The following is a 21952-nucleotide window of genomic DNA, read 5'->3' as shown; positions in this document are numbered from 1 at the left end:
AAAACGGCATCAACAGATCAGCGAGATTACTTTCGTTTACAACACGTTATCACACACGTAGAACACTCAGCAAGAGCAAGAAAAACAACAGAGAAAGAGAGAAGGGAAGGAACACCTTGCCGCCGGCAAAGATGACTGCCAAAGAATTTGAGGAGCTTGCCCTCAATGGCCACAACTACCCTACATGGGCTATGGATATCAAGACCAGTCTTGCGTCCCGTAGGATAGCGCGTGCAATCCAACCCCCGAGGACTCCTAGTACTCTGTTTCTGGCCCTCAAAACGAGGTATGAGCAGCAGAAGGCAGTAGTCCTTCCAGAAGCACTTCATGATTGGACTCATCTTGGCCTTGAGGACTTCAAGTCCATTGGTGAGTACAATCATTCTGTTCATAAGATATGTTCCAAACTGCGCTTTTGTGAGAAGGAACCTATCGAGGGGGAGAAGATAGAAAAAATTCTGTCTATCATGCTCCCTTCACAGAGGATCCTTCAACAGTAATACCGTGCTCGTAATTACACTGTCTATTCCGAGCTTATTCACATGTTAGTTGAGGCTGAAAAGCATGATGAGCTACTCGCTAAGAATGGCTCTCAGCGCCCAGTTGGGGCACAACCTTTACCTGAAGTTCATCTGAATGTCGCGAATAGGCAGAAGTTTAATGGTACCTTTCGGAGTAAACAATCCAATTTCGAGCACAAGAGAAAGCGCAATGGAAACAGAAAATACAAAAACTCTGGCAAGGGAAAAGGTACTTCAAAGCCCAAGTTTGATAAATCTAAGCTTTGCAACAAGTGTGGATGCTACATACATTCTACTCAAAAGTGCTCAATGCCCAAGCATCTCGTTATGCTGTATCAGCAATCTCAGGGACGCAAAGCACCTCAAGGGAAAAGGCTTGAAGCTAACTTCAACCTTCATCCGCATAGCGCAAATGGAGCTGGCGATTCACACGAAGTTCCTCTTGGACCGAGCAATGCCATGATTCCTTATCCCGTTGAGGACCGTGCTGAAACGGAGGCCATGTTTTTTTCGAAATAAACTTGAACTTTTGATTTGAAATAATGGTTACATCGTCAATTATTAAAAGTTCAATGTCCCTCATAGGCTCTTCGAACCAGTCCCTAGGGACTGTAAATTTGGCTAGCCCAGCAATTTAATGAGCCACCTTATTTGCTTCTCTATTACAATGTTCAAACCTAACAAGAGGAAAATCACAAGCTATGAAATAGAAGTCATCAAATATTGCTGCCGCTGCTCCCGCAGACTGTCCTCCACTCTCCATAATTTCAATTACCTCCATATTATCGGAGTTAACGACAAGACGGTTGCAACCCGCCTTTTGTGCAAGGACTAGATCAAACCTTAGGGCCAAAGCTTCTGCTGTTAATACATCGGCACAACAATCAATCTTCTAGTTCCCTCCAACAATGAATCTTCCATTATCATCTCTGAGAATAGCCCGAGCCGTACCCTTAAGTAGATCAGGGTCAAAGGAGGCGTCAACATTAAGCTTTACAAACCGGAGGGAGGCCTGCTCCATCCCCCTATTTTGTGAATCGCCTTAGAGGAGTGTGCATTAACATAGTTAGCCGTTATATCCGGGGCACCCATAGGAATTTGTTTTGCATCTTGGACCTTTCCTTCATGAACCAGCTTACGTCTTTCCCACCATAGATACCAAGCCGTAATAGCAATCATTGTATTTGGAGTACCCATAATTGCTAATTGTGATTCTGGCGTAAGCAATAAGAATTCCAAAACCGCCTCTCCCGCATGATCCACAAACAAGCTTTATTGATCACTTCATCCAACCCTAATTTTCCTCATACCTCTTTTGCCTTTCGACACATGATTAAAACGTATCTTGTATCTTCTAGCCCATTCAAGCATGATGGGCAGGTGACCGATACTTTCATATGCCTATTAGCAAGCGTAACACGACACGACAGTGTTCCATGAAAAGTACGTCAGATGAATATTTTTACCTTCACCGGACAAGATAATTTCCAAATCTTCTTCCAAATTGGATTAACATTGGGTTTTCCCATACCATTAGCATGTTGCAATTTTGTCTCATATTGCTTGTTCCATTCCTCAAAATAGGCCGATTGTAGAGTGAAAAACCCATTCTTTATAAAACTCCAAGCAATGAAATCCGACATATGATGCATCGAGAGGGGAATTGCGAGCACCCGTTGAGCATCAATTGGCCATAACGTTTGTCTCACCAAATCTTCATCCCAAGAAACTGTGACTGGGGAATTGCAAGCACCCGTTGAGCATCAATTGGCCATAACGTTTGTCTCACCAAATCTTCATCCCAAGAAACTGTGACTGGATCAATAAGATTAGAAACCTTTGATAAAATTTTCCCTCTTCTCAGAGTAATTACCCTCCTATTTTCACAATTTGGGATCCATGCATCTCTCTAAATATCAATACTTGTCCATTTCCAGCACGCGAGATATAACAATTTTTAAGCGAGTTTACTCCCGCCATTATACTTTGCCAAGTAAAAGAGGAGACCTTTCTTAATTTTGCATTCATTAGATCCCCATCCGGGAAATATTTAGCTCTTAAAATAGACGCACATAAGGACTCGGGATTATCAATCAGGCGCCATGCCTATTTGGCTAACAAAGCCAGATTGAAACAATGTATGTCTCTGAAACCCATACCTCCTTGATTTTTTGGTACACACATCTTCCACCATGACATCCAATGCATTCTCTTCTTATTGTCCTCGTCACCCCACCAAAATTGCGATATCGCGTCAATGATTCCTTTACAATTTTTTAGGAATTTTAAAGATGGACATGGCATACGCTGGGATAGCTTGTACAACAGATTTGAGCAAAATTTCCTTTCCTCCCGCAGATAACAATTTTTCTTTCCATCCACTAATTTTTATGATAATTCTATCGATCAGGAATTGGAAACAATCACTCTTATCCATACCCACATTAGTAGGCAAACCCAAATATTTATCATTTAATGATTTAGTCATAATATTGAGGATTGTACAAATTTGTCCCTTGTCTTCCACCTTTGTATCAGAGCTAAATAAAATACTAGATGTTTCAGCACTTACCCTTTGCCTTGAGTAGGCACAATAAGAATTTAAGACTGATTTAAAAACCTCCACATTCATAACATGTAATGCCCCAAGTGTGGAACCTTCCCTATTTAGAACCTGTTGCATGTGGGTCCATCCTGTCAGAGTTATGATGATGTCACTTGTGTCTATGATGTCCTGTGCCACCTTGTGTCCCTTGCATATCTTCCTTGCATGCATGCTTAGCATAACATATCATCTCATCTCCTTGTCCTTGTGATTTCATGTGCCTCTTAATTTTAGTTTCCCTTGCATGCATGCAAACCATGATGCTCCACGTCATGTCTTGTGTGCACATATCTTGCTAGGTATGATTGTGTGATCTTGTGATTTCATGTGTGGTTGCATAAGTGAAGTAGTGGGGTGATTTAGTGGAGTGTAGTGTTTGGCATTGTTTTATTTTCAACCCCTTGTTAGTGTCCAACTTATCTCTCTTTAATTCCCAAGTTCAAAATCTATTTGCTCCTAGGCTGTTTTAAAAATGTTGCACCTTTAGAGCATTTTAGTTGGTGTGTGGGGATGAAACAGAGGGGTCTTTAGACTTATTTGGTTTGGAGTTTTTCCTTTGTTTTCAGATTATTTTAATCTGTTTGACAATTATTTTTAGTGTTAAAATATTATTTTGGTATTTTAGAAATTTGGACATAAATCCCTTGTGCCCAAGGGTATTTTTTTTTCTAGGGCCTCAGTATTTTTTGGTGTATTATTTGCTGTGGTGGCATTTATATATATGGGAGAGGGCCAGGTTTCTTTTATTTTCTCCCTGGCGTTGAGGCCCATTTCCCCTGGCCCAACTCCCTCGCGCCAGCAGCCCGCTCGTCGCACGTCGTCTTCCTCCTTCGACGTCACCCTTGTACGAACAGCGCCCCACCGCCGATCTTCGCTTCCCCTCGATCTGGTGGCTCCAGGCTCGCCTCCCGAGGCGTTATAAGGAGCCAGCCTCCTCCTCGCAACCCTAGGGCGCCATTCTCTCCCTCCCCTCGTCCCTCGCGCCGCCAGAACAGGAGGCGCAGTCCGCCATGGTTCGAACCTCGCTGAGCTCGTAGCGGCAGCAGGAGTCGCCGCCTCGCCCCGTCAGCAGCGCCAGGAAGACGCGGTGGCCGAGGAGGCCGCGTTCCCGCAGCCACACGTCGTCGCCCTCGACTCCCTCGACGTCCTCGTCGTCCGCGTCTACCCCGGCCGACCACCTCCTCTGCATCTTCTCCGCTTCACCTCCTGCCGCACCGTTCGCCCCCGTAGGTGAGCGAGGTGAGATGCAGTGCCTTCCTTCGCTCCCCCTCTCGGTGTAGTAGACGTAGGAGAGGTGATCCCGACGCCTGCCGGAGTATAGTTCAGGCCGACGTTAGCAGCAGCAGCAGCAGCACCTCCGGTGCAGTTCGGGAAGCCAAGGGGGTCCCTTTTCCCGTGCCCAGAACGGGAATGGAACCCCTGGGTTCCCCGCGTCCCCCGCCGAGGGTCCCCCCCTGCCGTAGTTGGCCAAGAGAAGCGACGCCAGCTCTCTCTGGTTCGGTCGCCGGCGGGACACCTCCCTGCAGTAGAGGGGGCTCTTCTAGTTTCACAACCTGTTTTAGCCAGACGTCGAACGTAGCGTGGTGGTAGTGGTAGTGCTGGCAGCGCCTGTGCCTGTAGGAGGGTGTGGGTTCGAGTCCCCCCCTCGGCACTTTCTTTTTCCGGTTGTTTTGTTTGCGGTTCAGTGCACTGCAGAGAGACCTTGTTCTGCAGGTACCACCTTCCTTGTCCACAGCAATTGCAGCAACACACTGGTGGGTGTGATGTTGTTGCACTAGGGGCTCTGGGGTTCCAAATTCTTTTTCTTTTATTTTCTTTCTGTTTTTACAGTTGTTTTCCCTTGCTTTGTGTGCTACTCCATGCCTAGTTCAATGGGATACTTATGCCCTATGTATTTTATTTCCTTCCCTGTTATTTGTTGGAGGAGCAAGGGAAGGCATGTATGTAGGGTGGTGTGATGGTAGTAGTGGTGTGGATCTAGGTGCATGTGAATTTGAGCTTGAGGTTGAGTGTGTGTGCAAGTGTGTGTGTAACCCTACACACATGCTTGTGCAATTGCACAAGCCTTGAAGTTCAAGCTTTGGTGGAAGTAGTTTGCGATGTGTGTGTATTAGCTTGTGGTTGCACTAGTATAGATATGAAGTGAGGTGTTTCCCTTATGCTTGGAGTTGGGTTCTTGCTCCAAGTGATGCTAGTGTGTTTGTTGTGGGTGAGAGCCCCACCCATGGCAAGGCATGAAGAGCATTGATGTGCACATGAGTTAGTAGTGTGTGGTGGTGTTGGATTCATGTAGGGAGTGTTGCTATTGTATGTTCTAACTAGATTGAGTAGGACTAGCTTTATGTCATGCTAGATATGTATGTGGTGTGGACCTTCCCACCTTCGCAAGTGGTGCACCTCCTCATGTTTAATATGAGAGAGAGCATGTTGTGTGTGTGGGGTTGGCTTGTGATAGCATTGGTGTTGTTGATGTGCATGACACAAACATGGGGTTCAAACCCCCATGTCACTTGTCATTTTGCACATGAGCTCTACCTTGGAAGTGGTTGTCTTAGTAGGGTGTTTTATGGAGTTGCATATTCAGTTTTGTTGCAAGTTTGATCTTTGATTCCATGGAATAGGTGAAGCCCAAGGGCATGAGTTTTTGTGTGATAGAAGTAGGGGTTTTGCTCTACACTATAGTGGTGTCAATTACCTCTTGGTGTTATGTGTGTGCAAGCTATGCCTAGACAAAGTGGGCATGTGGCTGAAAAATTCCAGATTAGTGAACTCTGAAATTTCACAAAGTCTGGGATGCTGGAAACATTTTCTTCCCCTATAAATGAGGATGTGCTGGTCATTCTGTTGAAAACTAGCCTTAGTTCAGTGCTAGGATTTTGAACCTGGTATGTTTGTGAAGCTCCCTGTCAATTTTTCAAGTCATTTGGAGTCCAGTACGTTGTGTTTTGATTGCTGTCAAAAAAATTCAGAACAGAGACAGAAACTCAGGTGCAGGAATTTTCACTAAGTCCCTGGGATCTGATGGTTTTGGGAAAGTTTGTGGCCTTGTATCTTCTAGAGTTTAATTCCTTTTGTTGTGATTCTTGCTGGTGCTTGTAGTGTTCTTGGTTGGCAACAGCCACATATATTATTTGTCATGTTTGAAGACCTGTAGCTATGTTGCATGTAGCTCCCAAAGAGCTAAGATGCAGATTATGGCAGATTATGTAGTTTTGTCTTTTTGGTCAAAGTATGCGCTTAATTGATGTTGTGGTGTTCTACCTTGCTCTATTTCATTCATGTTGGGTTGTTACATGTCTTGGCAACCTGGGAACACCAGATTTGTGCCAATTGAGAGTGTGGTGTGGAATCTTTCACGTAGAGCTTCATATCTTGTTCCGTTGTTTCCCGTTGATCCGTAGCTCCGTTTGCTATGTTCTTTATATGGTTTTGCACCGTTTTCGCGAGCCGCATCTGTTCATGTCATTCTCATACATGTCAAAATAGTTTAGTGTTCAGTTCTGTCCAGAAACTTGCAGCAGTTTATTTTTGCTTGAGCTTGTGATAGAAATAGTGGTGCATGCTCAAATTTCATCTCATGCATCATGTGATTGTTGCATCTTGTGGTGCTGCTGTTCATTGGCTGTTATTCTTATGTTGGGTAGCACCAGGATCGGAGAACGAATACGTGGAGTCAGGAGAGTACGTGCAGGACGATCCAGAACCATTCCAAGCTGAGGATATCACCGGCAAGATGATATGACCTTGATTCCATCTCTAGACTTGTTATGCTAGTTTCGTTTCCATGTCATATTGCTCGCTGCCTACCACTGAACTTAAATTTCCTCTTCATATGCCATGAGCCCAAACACCGTACTCCTTCCTAGCAAAACTTGTGTGGCTAAGTAGGCTTGCTCAGCTACTAATGTTAGCTTTGTTAGTTGCAGGTGCTTTGCCTCATGTGATAACATGAGCTTGATATCATTATATTAAATTCTGTTATTTATTTAATGCACCTATATACTTGGTAAATGACGGGAGGCCTAGCCGTTTGCCGGGTGCTTTGTTCCGTTATTGCCGCCTTAGTTACCGGTTACCGGTGTTTGATTCCATAATGATCGCTCCTAACACGTTCGGGGTTGTTATGGGGACCCCCTCGATAAACCGCGTAGTGCTAAGGCTTGTCCGGCAGGACCCAACATTGGTACTATTTGCTAATCACCTAATAAACTGCATAGGGAATAGCTACCCCGAGGAATTTAATCAACAACCCGGGCCAGTGCTCCTCATGAGTGTTGGCCCCACCCGAGCGATGTCCGGGGCCCCACTGGTCACCCAGAGGTTTAGCCATCCCGACGTCTAGCTCATCTGTCGTGTCCTGAGACTGAGATACGCGGCTCTTATCAGGGTCGTCGACACGACGATAGGTCCTGCTAGCCTTGTCTTACCTTAGCGGTATATCTTGCGTATAGGAATCCGAGTGAAGCTTTGGTTTCCCCCAGAGTTGAGGTTTTCCTCTAAGGAATCCGACGAGATCACGAGATTTGTGATAGAGGATGCCTTTGCGGCCTGTGTTCATTTGTGATGGACTAGTTGGAGCACCCCTGCAGGGTTTAATCTTTCGGAAAGCCGTGCCCGCGGTTATGTGGCAACTTGGAATATTTTGTCAACATCCGGTATTAGAGAACTTAAACATAAACTAATAAAAATGCCAACCGAGTGTGTAACCGTGAGTGTCCCTACGAAGATCTCTCTTCGATCGGGAACACGGTGGGGTTATGAATGCCGTAGGTAGGTGTTCAGGATCACTTAGTGATCAAGTAAATCCGACCGTTAGTGTAGACCACCTTTACTTCTACTTTGCGTAAGTTAGCCACAAATCAAGCATAGGTTGCTGCAGCCTGATACACTTCACCCTTACCTTACCCAATAACATGACTAGTTCTGGCACCAAGGTCTTAGATTGCTGAGTCCCCGTGGCTCACGGATTCCTCCGAAACTCCCAGCAGGTACAGGTACCCCAGAGACAGATGATCCCGACGTCACCCAGCTGGCGTGGCAGTACGACGAGGAGACAGACCGCCTCTACGTGAACTATCCATCGGACTGAGGCGTGGTCGTGATCGTGGGCCTGCAGCAGGGTAGCATAGCATTTTCCATGTTTTGTAGTCCGTACCGGAACTACCTTGTTTGTATCTGTGTTGTACTCTGAGTTATTAATAAGAAGACAGTTGAATCCCGAATTGTCTACTTGTATTATTATTTTGTGCTATGTTACTTGCTTGCGAAACGCTTAGATGCGCTTCTTTCCTATTCGGGGGCCTCGACCCCCAGATCGGAAAGGACCGCATCTTGGTCGTTACATAACATTAGCTTTCATAAGAATCAAGGAGTCATCTGCAAATAGAAGGTTTGAAACCGCTGGTGCATCTTTACCGACCTTTATTCCAGAGATTTTTTCCTTCTCCTCTATGTTTGCTAAGAGAGAGCAGTTAGCCCCTCCATACATAATAAAAATAGATAAGGAGAGAGAGGATCGCCTTGCTCAGTCCTCTAGTGGATTTAAAACTCTCTTTTTCTTGTGTATTAAAACGAATCCGGTATTCCACAGATGAGACACATTGCATAATCAGATTTACCCAGTTCTCTTTAAAACGAAGTTTGAGCATAATTTCCTTCAGAAAAGGCCACTCAACTCGGTCATACGCTTTGTGCATGTCCAATTTATAGCGCATAGACCCTCTCTACCATTATTTTTTTATTTAGTTTATGAAAACATTCATACGCCACTAGAATATTGTCATTAATCATACGTCCGAGCACAAACGCACTTTGGGTCGTGTTAATAATTTCTGGAAGGATTACCTTCAAGCGTGTTGCAACCATTTTTGAGATTACTTTATAAGACACACTGCACAAACTAATATGTCTGAACTGAGTAACCTTTTCTAGAGAATTAACCTTTGGAATCATAACTATTACATTATCATTCCAACCATCAGGTATAGAGCAAGTGTTTACCGCCTGGAGTACCTCTTTTGTCAGGTCATACCCTAACATAGATCAGAATCTTTTATAGAAAACCGCATGTAGACCATCCGGTCCTGGTGTTTTTAAATCTCCAATATCAAATAATGCCTTCCGTACATCCTCTTTTCTAAAAGGATCTAGAAGATCATTATTCATTTCATCCGTCACTTTCTTTTTTACAAGAGATATAACCTTCGGATCCGGTTGTACAACTTCTAATTTGAAGAGGTTTGTTAAATACCCAAAAATATGATTTTTCATATGTGCATCTTGTAACCATACACCATTCTCATCCATCATTTTTAATGCGATTTCTCTTCTTTCTAGTTGTTGCCACATTATGGAAAAACGATGTGTTGCGGTCACCATGTAATAACCACTTTGCACGCCCACGTTGTAACCAGTATATTTCTTCTTGTTCCAAAAGGTTTTCAATAAGAACTAGAATATCTTTTTGTCGCTTGATTTTCCACATTTATAGGGCCCCTTCGCATTTTTTCTAGATATTTTTTGAGTTTTTAATTCTTTTTTTTCCGGCCCCTTGAGGACATCACGGTCCGAGGTATATAAATCGGCATGCACTACCCTTGTACGCTCGACAAGAGTCGGTCCAGTGCCCAACATATTTTCTTTTTCCCATGCCGTACGTACAATTTCTACCACTGTCTCTTCTGCGAGCCAATGAGCTTCAAATTGTTTCACTCGTCTTACAGGTTGATTAAACATGTTTCTCTCCTAGTATTCCGTATCCAAAATTAGAGGTCGATGGTACGAATGAATGTGTTCTTCGTTTATGATTGCAACCCTAGGGAATTTATTTGCCCACTCCACATTACAAATGCCACGGTCAAGTCTCTCCCTAATGTCACCTCTTCTCCAAGTGAAAGGAGCACCCATATACCCCATATCTTCTAATCCACATTCTCCTAGGCAGTTCCGAAATTCTGTTATCATTACATTAGGCCTCACGTGTCCTCCTTATTTTTCCGAAGACAACAGTATATCATTGAAATCTCCCAACGCTACCCAAGGATGGTCACCTTTGCTATACATATTGCGAATATCCTCCCGAGAAAAAATACGCTCATTCCAATTCGGGTAACCATAAAAGCCCGTAAAACGCCACTGTACACCATTTTCATTCATGAAAAGAACGTCAATAAAATGAGCTGACACATAGTTCAAAGAAACTTTATTCAACTTATGATAAAACAAAACAAGGCCACCGGCCCAACAATCACTTTCCACTACAAACACTGAATCAAAACTTAAGACACGACGTAGCTCATCTACTTTACATTTATTCAAATGAGACTCGTAAAGGAAATCAACTCCGCCTTGACACGCCCTTGAAGATCCAAGAGCTCACGAACTGCCGTGGGGGAGAGCATGTGATGTCCACACACGCTTATATTCTTGTAGACTATGTTGGGCCTCCAAGCGCAGAGGTTTGTAGGACAACAACAATTTCCCTCAAGTGAATGACCTAAGGTTTATTGAACTCAGGGGAGTAGAGGTTGAAGATGGTCTCTCTCAAGCAACCCTGCAATTAAGATACAAGAAGTCTCTTGTGTCCCCAACACTCCTAATACAATGGTAAATTGTATAGGTGCACTAGTTCGGCGAAGAGATGGTAAAATATGGGTGATAGGTGTGGCAAAGCAAGGTAATATAAATCTGTAATAAAAATGGCAGCAAGGTAGCAAGTGACAAAAGTGAGCATAAGCGGTGTAACAATGGTGAGAAACAAGGCCTAGGATTCATACTTACACTAGTGGCAACTCCCAACAACATTAACATAGTCTAATCACATGATATTTCCACTAAAACATGCAATGGAGACGTACTTGGAGGTCATTCCTTTGTGATCAAGAGAGGACGAGAATTATGTAGGGCTACAAAAGCACACCTCAGAGTTCGTAGTTCTCATTTATGGATTTCCCCATGTCACCGCGTCCATCCAAAGAGAGTACCACAATCACCACAACATATCTCAAGGATAGTCAAAGACAAGCACCAAGAGACTCTCAATCTTTAATCAATTCACAAAAGAGGAAATCACTCATGAAAATATTCTTCTAATCCATGTCCAATAGACCGCTGTCACCATGGTCTCGGGGATTATAATAGATAAGATCAAGTAAGTACATAAATCCAATACATAGAAGAAGGGGAAACATCATGGGATCACCCTAGATTAACATAGCCTATGATCGAAATCAAGATCACATCATGGGAGAGAGAGATGACCACATAGGTATGGTAGAAGGCCTCAGCCCCGAGGAGGAACTACTTCCGCTTCATGGAGGGAGGAAGCAACGTCGATGGAGATGAATCCGGGGGCACTTCCCCGTCCTAGCAGGGTGCCGACACAGGAATTCCGTCCCCCGAAACTTGTCGGCGGAGATCGGAATTGCTTATGGAGAAAATGGTTCCGGAATCAGGGTTTCCTCGACGGGGGCTAAATATAGGCCAAAGGAGGGCACGAGGGGTGGTCCCATTCACTCATGCGGCCTCTTGGCACGGATTCCCCCTAGGACGCGCAGGCAAGCCGCCTGGGTGACACGTGGCCCCCCTTCGGCTCTCCTTCGGGCGTCTCAAAGCCTCCGTCACGCTGATTTTTATATATATTTTTCGGGATTTTTGGGGTTGCGGAAATTTGGGTAAAAGCTCCTGCAAAAAAGACATCAGCAGATAGAAACTGACACTGGGTGCACTGAGTTAGTAGGTTAGTCCAAATATGTGTAAAAAGATATAAAAGTGTAGAGAAACATATAACAATGTCACCCAAAAGATCATGGAACAAGCAGAAATTTTAGATACGTTTGGGACGTATCAACATCCCCAAGCTTAATTCCTGCTTGTCCTCGAGATGCTATCATGCGGCTCTACGATCAAGCAAAAGCATGTATCACATGAAGATCAGGTCATGAGATGGTGGATGTTGCATGGCAATGTATCTCAGAAAGGTTATGGAAATGCCTTAATAGGTAGGTATGGTGGCTGTTTCGAGGAAAGATATAAACAGGCTTATGTATGACAGAACATATCATGTCATGGGTTTGGATGCAGCGGCGAAGTCTGCACCAACTCTCAAGAGGAAAAAGGGCAATGCACGGTACGGAAGAGGCTAGCAAAATATGGATGGTGGAAGTGACAACAATCGAATACTCACATTAGTCCGAAGAACTCATACACTTATTATCGGTAACTCTCTATCTAGTTAGGAAATTCAGAAAGAGACAAGTAACCCGAGGAGGAGTGTTTGGGGGCTTGGTTATCCTTGCGCATCCTCGACTCATGGTAACGTGAGGGTACTCTATATATTCCAACCCCTCCAGAGGTTAGCGATCAATTTAGTAGCTAGAGTTCTCAACTAATTTTTAGTTTTTGAAAAACACACGGATTTCCCAAAATACGACACCTATCACTAATAGGCTCAAGCTCTTGGCACCAATAGTCCAAACATTACTCAAATAAATACCTCAAAACTATTGGAGGTTACTACTATACTTAAATAGCAAGCTCAATTACATACTCATGCAAGACACACAACTCAGTGCAACGAGCCAACTCTCTAGACAAGATAAGCATGATAACTCAAGAGAGTTCCAAAAGCAACCTAAATGAAAGCTCTTAAAAAGATAAGCATGAAAACTAAGAGCTAAGCATGACAGTAGATATGGAAAGATGAAGAACACACAAAAAGATAAGCATGAAAACCTATGTTGTGTTCTAGAGTGGAGTGGAGCTCCCAAACAAGGTAGGCTAGGTTCCGACTTTTTATGAATAGCAAGCAAAACTAAAAGAAACTGAAAAGTAAAGAGCGGGACGCTCCAAGCATAGCACATATCATATGAAGTGATAAAAATATAGCATGGAGATGGACGACCCGATGATTGTTGATAGAGAAGGGGATGCACGGGAGCATCCCCAAGCTTAGACGTTTGAGTCTACTTGAATATTTCTTGGGGTGCATGGGGGCATCCCAAAGCTTGAGCGCTTGACACTCCTGTATCTTCTTTCATCATCTCCCATCGCATACTTGAAAACTCTCTTCATACGAAACTCATCATAAGCTGATTAGAGTGGTTAGTACCCTTAATAAAATAACTAAATACTCGCTGGAAATAAACATTTTCATGAAAATCTACCGATTCTTATGATTTCCAAAAGGTTTTTGCAAATAAAAAGTAAGCTTAGGATTTGCAAAACAATGGAAACACAAAACATGGCAGAATCTGTGAAAAACAGAACAACAGGTAGTAAATAATTTATTCGAGGCACTTCTGCTACTCAAATCAAAAAACTCAGAACAGATTCCAGAAAGGAAATTATATATAGCATGCTTTCAAAAAAATTCATATCAAAAAGATGATCTGGTGATTTCTGGCGAATTTTTCCGTCAAGCAGACAAAATCTGTTTCTGGACAACATGTCACAATTTTTGAACTTTCTTGCAACCGGAGGCTATAACTTGGCACAAAGCTTAAAAATAAAGATACAATGATGTTGCTACAGTAGTAACACACATCAAGACCACTAAAAACTGAAAGTAAAAACTCAAAGTAAAGATAACAAGTGTTGTCTCCCTAGAGCTCTTTCTTTATAGCCATAAAGATAGGCTTAAGCTTTTAATGATGCTCTCGTAGGAATAAGAGTTTTAGAACAGAAGAGAGCATCAAGAAGAACATACCAAACATATTTAAGTCTAACATTGTTCCTATGCATAGGAATATTGCAATAGTATAATTCATTTAATCACAAAGCAATAAGCATAGGAAGGCGAAACAAGTGCAGCTTCAAAACCTTCAACATAAAGAGAGGGAACTTGATATTATTGGAATATCTATAAGCATATGTTCCCTTCTCATAATAATTTTCAATGGGATCATGAATAAACTCAACAATATAAGTATCACATAAAGCATTGTTACCATGATCCACTTGCAAAAAGGTACTCTTACTCCCCACATAAGCATAATCTTCCTCATTGGTAATAGTGGGAGTAGGACTATCATAAACAACCTCAACACTATAGATTAATTGTGTGTTAGGGAGATGGTGTTCAGCAAGGGAGTAATTCCCTCCATGATTATGACAAGTTTCATATGGATAATTTCTCCTTATGTCATAGGTATCTTTACAATCACTATAGATAGGAGTTATAACATCATCATGGTAGAGAAGAGCATTATTATTGCTAGGAACTATATTTGTAAACATGTTGTATTTATTCTTACTAGCAAAAGAATTATCAATAATCACATCACTAATGGGTAAAGGACTTGCAATCCTATCACCCCCAAGCTTAGAGCTTTCCATATCATCATTTTCAAAGTTGGTACCAAAAATATTTTCAAGATGATAAGTAGCATTATCATCATCTTCCCAATCACAATAAGTAACATGCATATCATAATCAAAATCATCTTCAATAGTACATACTAACTTATCATCAAGATAATAACAATCAAGCTCACGATACTCCATAAGTTTTTGTCTGTTAGGATAAAAGTTGGTGCGAGAAATATGCTCAGGACAGGTTGATACCCATTCTTCTTCCTTCTTGTTCCTCTTCCTCCTCTTCTTTTTCTTATTCTTCACCTTAGGAGGGAGTGGTTGGAGAGGAAGTTTCTCCAAATATTCTGGTTTATCATTAGAAACAATAAGGGAAACTTGGGAGGAACTCTCCTTTTTATAAGCGGAAACATGAGAGACATTTTTATGCTTTGGTAAAGTTCCCTCCTTTCTAATCTTACTTATGTAATCGTTTTCATGGCAATCAACAACATAATAGAGATGTCATTTTTTGCAAAGTGTTGTTTATTCCTAAGGCATTATCATCTATCCAAGAAGTTTTTTCTGATAACTCTTCATACATCAAAAATTACATAAGTTCCTCATAAAGATCAGAAGTGATCATGTTATCACACAACTGGTTAACATTTATGTTTTGAAAGTTCATGCATTGAAAAATTAAAGTGATCCTCTATACCATAAAGTTCACAAGTAAAAGGATAAAGGTCACACAATTCTCTAGCAATTTCATTTAAATCTCTAACCCAAGTGATTGTTATTTCATGCTTATGTTGCTTACAATACTTCTATTCTTCAATCATAGGCCTTTCACAAGGTCTATCCACTCCACAAAAATTAACATGCTTATATAAAACTTCATTTTCAGGAATTGGATCATGCATGTTGCAATCATCATTAACAATTTCATCTTCTTTGCAAATCTATTTAAAAGGTTCATGATGCTTGATCCAATTCTCCTTAGGCATATTAAGATGTGAAGCAAAAGATTTGAGGAAATCAACAAGGAGTTGAGAATCAAACCCAAACTTAGCACTAAACTTATTAAAACTTGCAGTTTCAACAAAGGTCTTAATGCAATCATACTCATAATTTATACCTGACTCTTTACCTTTGTCGATCTCCCAATCTTCAGTATTGCGTTGAATTCTTTCACGGAGTTCCCATTTAGCAACAATCCTTTCGTTTGTGAAAGAACCCATAGAGGAAGCATCGAGAAAGTCTTTATCCTGTCGAGAGAGCCTAACATAGAAATTAGTAATAATCATATCTTTGGGGAGCCCATGGTGAGGACATTTTAGCATTAAGGTTTTCAGTCTCCCCCAAGCTTGAGCTATGCTCTCTCCGTCATGAGGATAGAAATTATAAACATAATTCCTATTCTCATGGGCTTCATGAAGAGGATAAACCTTGGAGTAAAAGAGAGACTGGATCTCTTCCCAATCCCGTAGGTGAGAATCATCTAGTAGCCTATACCATTCCAATGCTTCTCCTTTCAGTGGCAAGGCAAATAATTTCCTCATGACTCCATCTCTTGTCAAACCTGAAATCTTAAACAACTCACAAAGTTTTGTAAGTTTCAACAAACGATCACTAGGATGGACTGTTCCATCATAACAATCCTTCCTAATTATTTCAATTATCCCAAGTGGTATTTTGAATGGGATACATTCAGTAGGTGGAGGAGACTTCTCTACCACGGGTGTGGTAAAGCGGCCTTCCCCAAGCAGCGAACTAAGAGTACAGTTTTCCATCAGCCTAACTAGTGAAAAGAAAAAAAAGAAATGAAAAGATTTAATTGCAAGATCTAAAGATATACCTTCAAGCACTCACCTCCCCGGCAACGGTGCCAGAAATAGCTTGATGTCTACGCAGGCTTCTATTCTTGTAGACTATGTTGGGCCTCCAAGCGCAGAGATTTGTAGGACAACAACAATTTCCCTCAAGTGGATGACCTAAGGTTTATCGAACTCAGGGAAGTAGAGGTTGAAGATGGTCTCTCTCAAGCAACCCTGCAATTAAGATACAAGAAGTCTCTTGTGTCCCCAGCACACCTAATACAATGGTAAATTGTATAGGTGCACTAGTTCGGTGAAGAGATGGTAAAATATGGGTGATAGGTGTCATAAAGCAAGGTAATATAAATCTGTAATAAAAATGGCAGCAAGGTAGCAAGTGACAAAAGTGAGCATAAACAATGTAACAATGGTGAGAAACAAGGCCTAGGCTTCATACTTTCACAAGTGGCAACTGCCAACAACATTAACATGGTCTAACCACATGATATTTCCACTAAAACATGCAATGGAGACGTACTTGGAGGTCATTCCTTTGTGATCAAGAGAGGACGAGAATTATGTAGGGCTACAAAAGCACACCTCAGAGTTCGTAGTTCTTGTCTATGGATTTCCCCATGTCACCACGGCCATCCGAAGAGAGTACCACAATCACCACAACATATCTCAAGGATAGTCAAAGACAAGCACCAAGAGACTCTTAGTCTTCAATCAATTCACAAAAGAGGAAACCACTCATGAAAGTATTCTTCTAGTCCATGTCCAATAGACCGCTGTCACCATGGTCTCGGGGATTATACTAGATAAGATCAAGTAAGTACATCAATCCAATACATAGAAGAAGGGGAAACATCATGGGATCACCCTAGATTAACATAGCCTCTGATCACAATCAAGATCACATCATGGGAGAGAGAGATGACCAGATAGCTACGATAGAAGGCCTCAGCCCCGAGGAGGAACTATTCCCGCTTCATGGAGGGAGGAAGCAACGTCGATGGAGATGAATCCGGGGGCACTTCCCCGTCCCGGCAGGGTGTCGACATAGGAATTCTGTCACGGTGCCGGCACATGAATTCCGTCCCCCAAAACTTGTCGGCAATGGCGGCGGAGATCAGAATTGCTTCTGGAGAAAAGGTTTCCGGAATCAGGGTTTCCTTGACGGCGTCTAAATATAGGCCAAAGGAGGGCACCAGGGGTGCTCCCAGTCGCTCTGGCGGCCTCTTGGCGTGGCCTCCCCTAGGTCGCGCGGGCAGGCCGCCTGGGTGATAGGTGCCCCCCCTCCGACTCTGTGTCGGGCGTCTCGAAGCTTCCGTCATGCTGATTTATATATATTTTTCTCGGGATTTTTTGGGCTCTGGAAATTTGGGTAAAAGCTCCTTCAAAAAATACATCAGCAAATAGAAACCGGCACTGGGTGCGCTGAGTTAGTAGGCTAGTCCAAATATTTGTAAAAAGATATAAAAGTGTAGCAAAACATATAACAATGTCACCCAAAAGATCATGGAACAAGCAGAAATTATAGATACGTTTGGGACGTATCAGCATGCCATGACAGTTCCACCCTATGATTTTCATTTGGCCGGGCGGACCTCCTCCTTAGAGGCCGCCGACGCGCCATCATCTCCAATAGATTCCCTCCTCTCCTTCACGTAGACTTCTTCTTTCTCTTCTATTTCTTTAGCCACATGTGATGTAGCCCCATTCCCATCCCTCACTACCTCCACTCTACCTGTACACATTCTCTTAGAAGAGACATTTATATCTCCATACAACATGCGCTCATAGCTATCCATTGTTTTTTCAAAAGAAAAATCTACTTCATTGCGTGTTGGTGGTGCTTCGAAAAAATTCTTCCTTTTTTACCTATTATATTTTTGCGCGCTTCGCCAAACCTCTCAGTTCCTCTCTCTTTCTTCCCCTTTCCTTTCTTCTTGACCTGCATGGTTTTCTTTTTTGCACTGGACATGAATGCATTCCCAATATTTTCATTTGCTGTAGCTAGCCTTGCAGCCACCGCTCCCGAGAGTGCCTCCAGCACACCCGGTTTGAAGAGGAGGTTTTCGAACTACTCATGAGCTTCAAAACCCGCAACAGGTGCGCATCCTGGTGTGTGATGAATTCGAGTCCCGTGGCTCTCATGGCCAAAAAGGAACTCCCAAGATCCATCAACTCTAGGGGTCAACTTGGAGGCTCTAGTTCCTTCCCCACATACATGTTCCTAACCCTCCTGGTCAGGCAGTAAATATGGAGTAGCAACTCCCCTCACCGCCAGACCAAGGCCCTCCTGGCCTAGTCTACCAGTGAGCTCTAGAGATGCAACCCGCCCAGCTGACCATGTGCAGCAACATATATAGACCTCATTTGCATGACATGAGTTTGGCCCTCTTGGCCGAGTGACGACATGCCTGAGTTGGAGGCCCCTTTTGCCTCCAGCTCCATGCCCTCGTGGCCAAGATTGGCGTGGACGAGTGGAACTACAGCCAGGTCCTCCTGACCAGGCACAACACCGGGGAAGCTCGTTGTTGGGCGACAAGAGCCCGACCCTCCTGGCCGAGCGAGTGGCCCACCTGGGCTGTCGTCGTGGACGTCGCAGCACCCTTGTCCATCACTGTGAGATCCTTCACAACTTTGGTCACCTTGACCACCATTCCTTCCGTGGCTCTAAGTAAGTTACTATTTTTTGAACCGCCAAACATAAGAGCTCTCTTACTAGACAGTTGACCCTTCCAATAAGCATCCACACTCAGGTTTTTTGGGAAAGAAACTACTCACCTATCCTTAGGGATCCTACAAAACCTCTCAGACATGTGTCCTACCAGCCCACAACACTCACAATACGATGGCAACTTTTCATATCTTACATCATATTGGATACTCTCTTTGCTACCTAGGGGAGTGAATTCTACCTTACTTTTGAGCGACTCATGTAATGGGATTTTAACAGGCACACGCAGGTACTTTTTAACTATCATGTGGTTCCGATGAGAGACTGTAATCACCTCGCCAATTTGATCCCCTAAAGACCGACCAATACTCTCAGTTTTCAATTCGAACGAAAGATCACAAACCTGTACCCATATAGCCATGACTCCAAGGTCCACATGCGCCGGGTCACCCTTGCCATCAAACTAAGCGAAGATAATGCCGTCGTGCTTGTAGTGCCATGGCTAGGCCTTGAGGACGAACAACTTGTCCTCCTCGGAGGTGAAGTTGAGAATGAAACGTCCGTTCTCGCTGGCCACATCTTGAATAGTGACGGCGCCTTGCAGTTTCCATGCCGAACAAGCTCGAAGTTCATCCATGATGATTCACGGGTTCACTTGGAACGGCGAAATAAAACACCCTACCACCAGGGATCCACTAACAGCCCTCCTTGCTCCCTCCATGTCGATGATCAGCGGAGAACCATCAGTACACCTCAAACAACATGTTCGACGACTTTGACTAGTCCCTCGATCTCCTCAGTGATCTACTTAATTGTGTCCATTTGTGATGATTGTAATAAGAACATAAGTTTGTTGTTGTCTTTGTATCATATTATATTGTATGAGCACATTCAATATAATAAGACTGTATTCTATGTATTAACATGAGGTTTTCTTATTGAAAATTCTTATGTTTTATATAGTTTTCTACGGGAACAATCCGATGGGAGGAATTACACCTTGTGGACAATGGTACCACAAACACCATACCAAGGGAGATGAAATATTTCCAAACTCTAAAAAAGGTGAATGGAGATATTCTAACTATCGCTGGACGCAATACGATGATTGTTGGTACTAGACGTGCCATATTCATCCTCCCAAGTGGTACACAAGTGACGACCGAGGATGCTTTATTGTATCCCGACTCATCACGTACCCTAATCAGTTATCGAGATATCCGTCAGAATGGTTTTCATATTGAAACCCATGAAGACAACAAAGAGGAGTATCTACTCTTTACTAAAGATCACATATATGGCAAAAAGGTACATGAGAAAATTCCTTCTCTATCGTGTGGTTTGTACTATACATACATAAAACCCGTGGAACATGTTGCATACAAAGTAATTTTTCATAATATTGACGCATTCCAAACCTGGCATGATCATGTGGGCCATCCCGAAATTGGGATGATGAGAAAAATTACTAGCAATTCCATTGGTCATAATTTGCTTGAGTCAAAATTTCCTCAATCTTCTGATTTTGTATGCACATCTTTTGCCATGGGAAAGCTAATTTTGAGGCCCTCACATCTCAAAATACAAGCTGAACCACTTCAGTTCCTTGAACGTATTCAAGGAGACATTTGTGGTCCCATTCAGCCATTATCTGGACCTTTCAGGTATTTCATGGTTCCGATTGACGCATCTACACGATGGTCACATGTGTGTCTTCTATCCACACGGAACCATGCATTTGCCAATATAATGAGGCAAGTCATTCACTTGCAAGCCCATTATCCTGAAAGTCGAATGAAGTCAATTCGGATGGACAACGCTGCAGAATTCTCCTCACGTGCTTTCAATGATTATTGCATGGCTTTGGGGGATTGAAGTTCAGCACTCTGTTCCATATGCCCATACACAAAATGGTTTGGCTGAAGCATTGATTAAGAGGATTAAACCCATTGCAAGATCTTTGTTGACAAACTAAAACTTGCCAACCTCTTGTTGGGGTCACGCTGTTTTACACGCAGCTGACTTGATACAATTGAGGCCAACTTCATATCACAATTCTTCCCGTCTGGAATTGGTACGTGGAAATCCTCCTAGCATTTCCCATCTGCGTAAGTTCGGATGTGCTACATACACACCGATCTCACCACCACAACGTACATCCATGGGCCCACACAAAAAGTTGGGGATCTATGTGGGGTACAAATTACTGGGGATGTTTTCACAACCTGTCAATTGTTAAGTACCTGGAACCCCTTACTGGTGATGTTTTCACAGCCTGTCACGCTGATTGTATATTCAATGAAGAACATTTTTTGGCATTAGGGGGAAATTTCAAGTACCAGAAAGAATGCCCGGAAATTGATTGGAATGCTCATGCCATTTCATCCTCTGATCCACGTACCCATGAGACCGAACTTCAAGTTTGGAATATCATTAATTTGCAACATCTTGCAAATCTGCCAGATTCATTTACTGATCTAAAAGGTGTTACAAAATCCTTAAATCTGGCCAGAAACGCACCAGAAAGAGTGAAGGTACCAATAAAAATCACTCAACTCCCTGTTCCTAAAAAGAGGGGGAGTAGTATGGCTTCTGAACTGGAGCTAGCTTCTAGCAAGAAGCAAAGGAAATCGAGGAGAAAATCCTCGAAGTGAGTAAATGCAGGTCAACTCAACGTTGACAAACACCTGATGGGTAGTATACACCAAGTGGAAGGGCAACCTCTACAACCCAGCTCCAGTGTGCACAAACTGGCTGGAACATGAGAACACCCAGACTCAATCATATTGGGAAATCATGAAGAGTCTCTAGGGGTGCAGGAAAATTCCATCAACTATGTTGATTCAGGAGAATCATTTGACCATAAGACTACGACTTTCAACATATCTTTTGCTGAAAAGATTGCAGATACCCTTCTCACTTATCATGATCCAAGGTCTATCGTTGAGTGCCAAAGGCGCTCCGACCGGCCTAAATGGAAGGATGCAATCCAAGCAGAAATTGCCCCGCTTAACAAAAGAAAGGTATTCACTGA

At 42.9% G+C, this 21952-nt stretch overlaps 1 pseudogene; it reads right to left on the bottom strand.

Annotated features, from left to right (window-relative positions):
• Positions 1–579: 579 nt before the first annotated feature.
• The window catches only part of LOC123450478, an 80709-nt pseudogene continuing 59336 nt past the window's right edge, over positions 580–21952 (bottom strand).

Source organism: Hordeum vulgare, chromosome 4H (genome assembly GCF_904849725.1).
Source record: "Hordeum vulgare subsp. vulgare chromosome 4H, MorexV3_pseudomolecules_assembly, whole genome shotgun sequence".
Lineage (NCBI taxonomy): Eukaryota > Viridiplantae > Streptophyta > Magnoliopsida > Poales > Poaceae > Hordeum > Hordeum vulgare.
The sequence above is the reverse complement of the archived record's forward strand: the minus strand, read 5'-3'. Positions and strand labels throughout refer to the sequence as shown.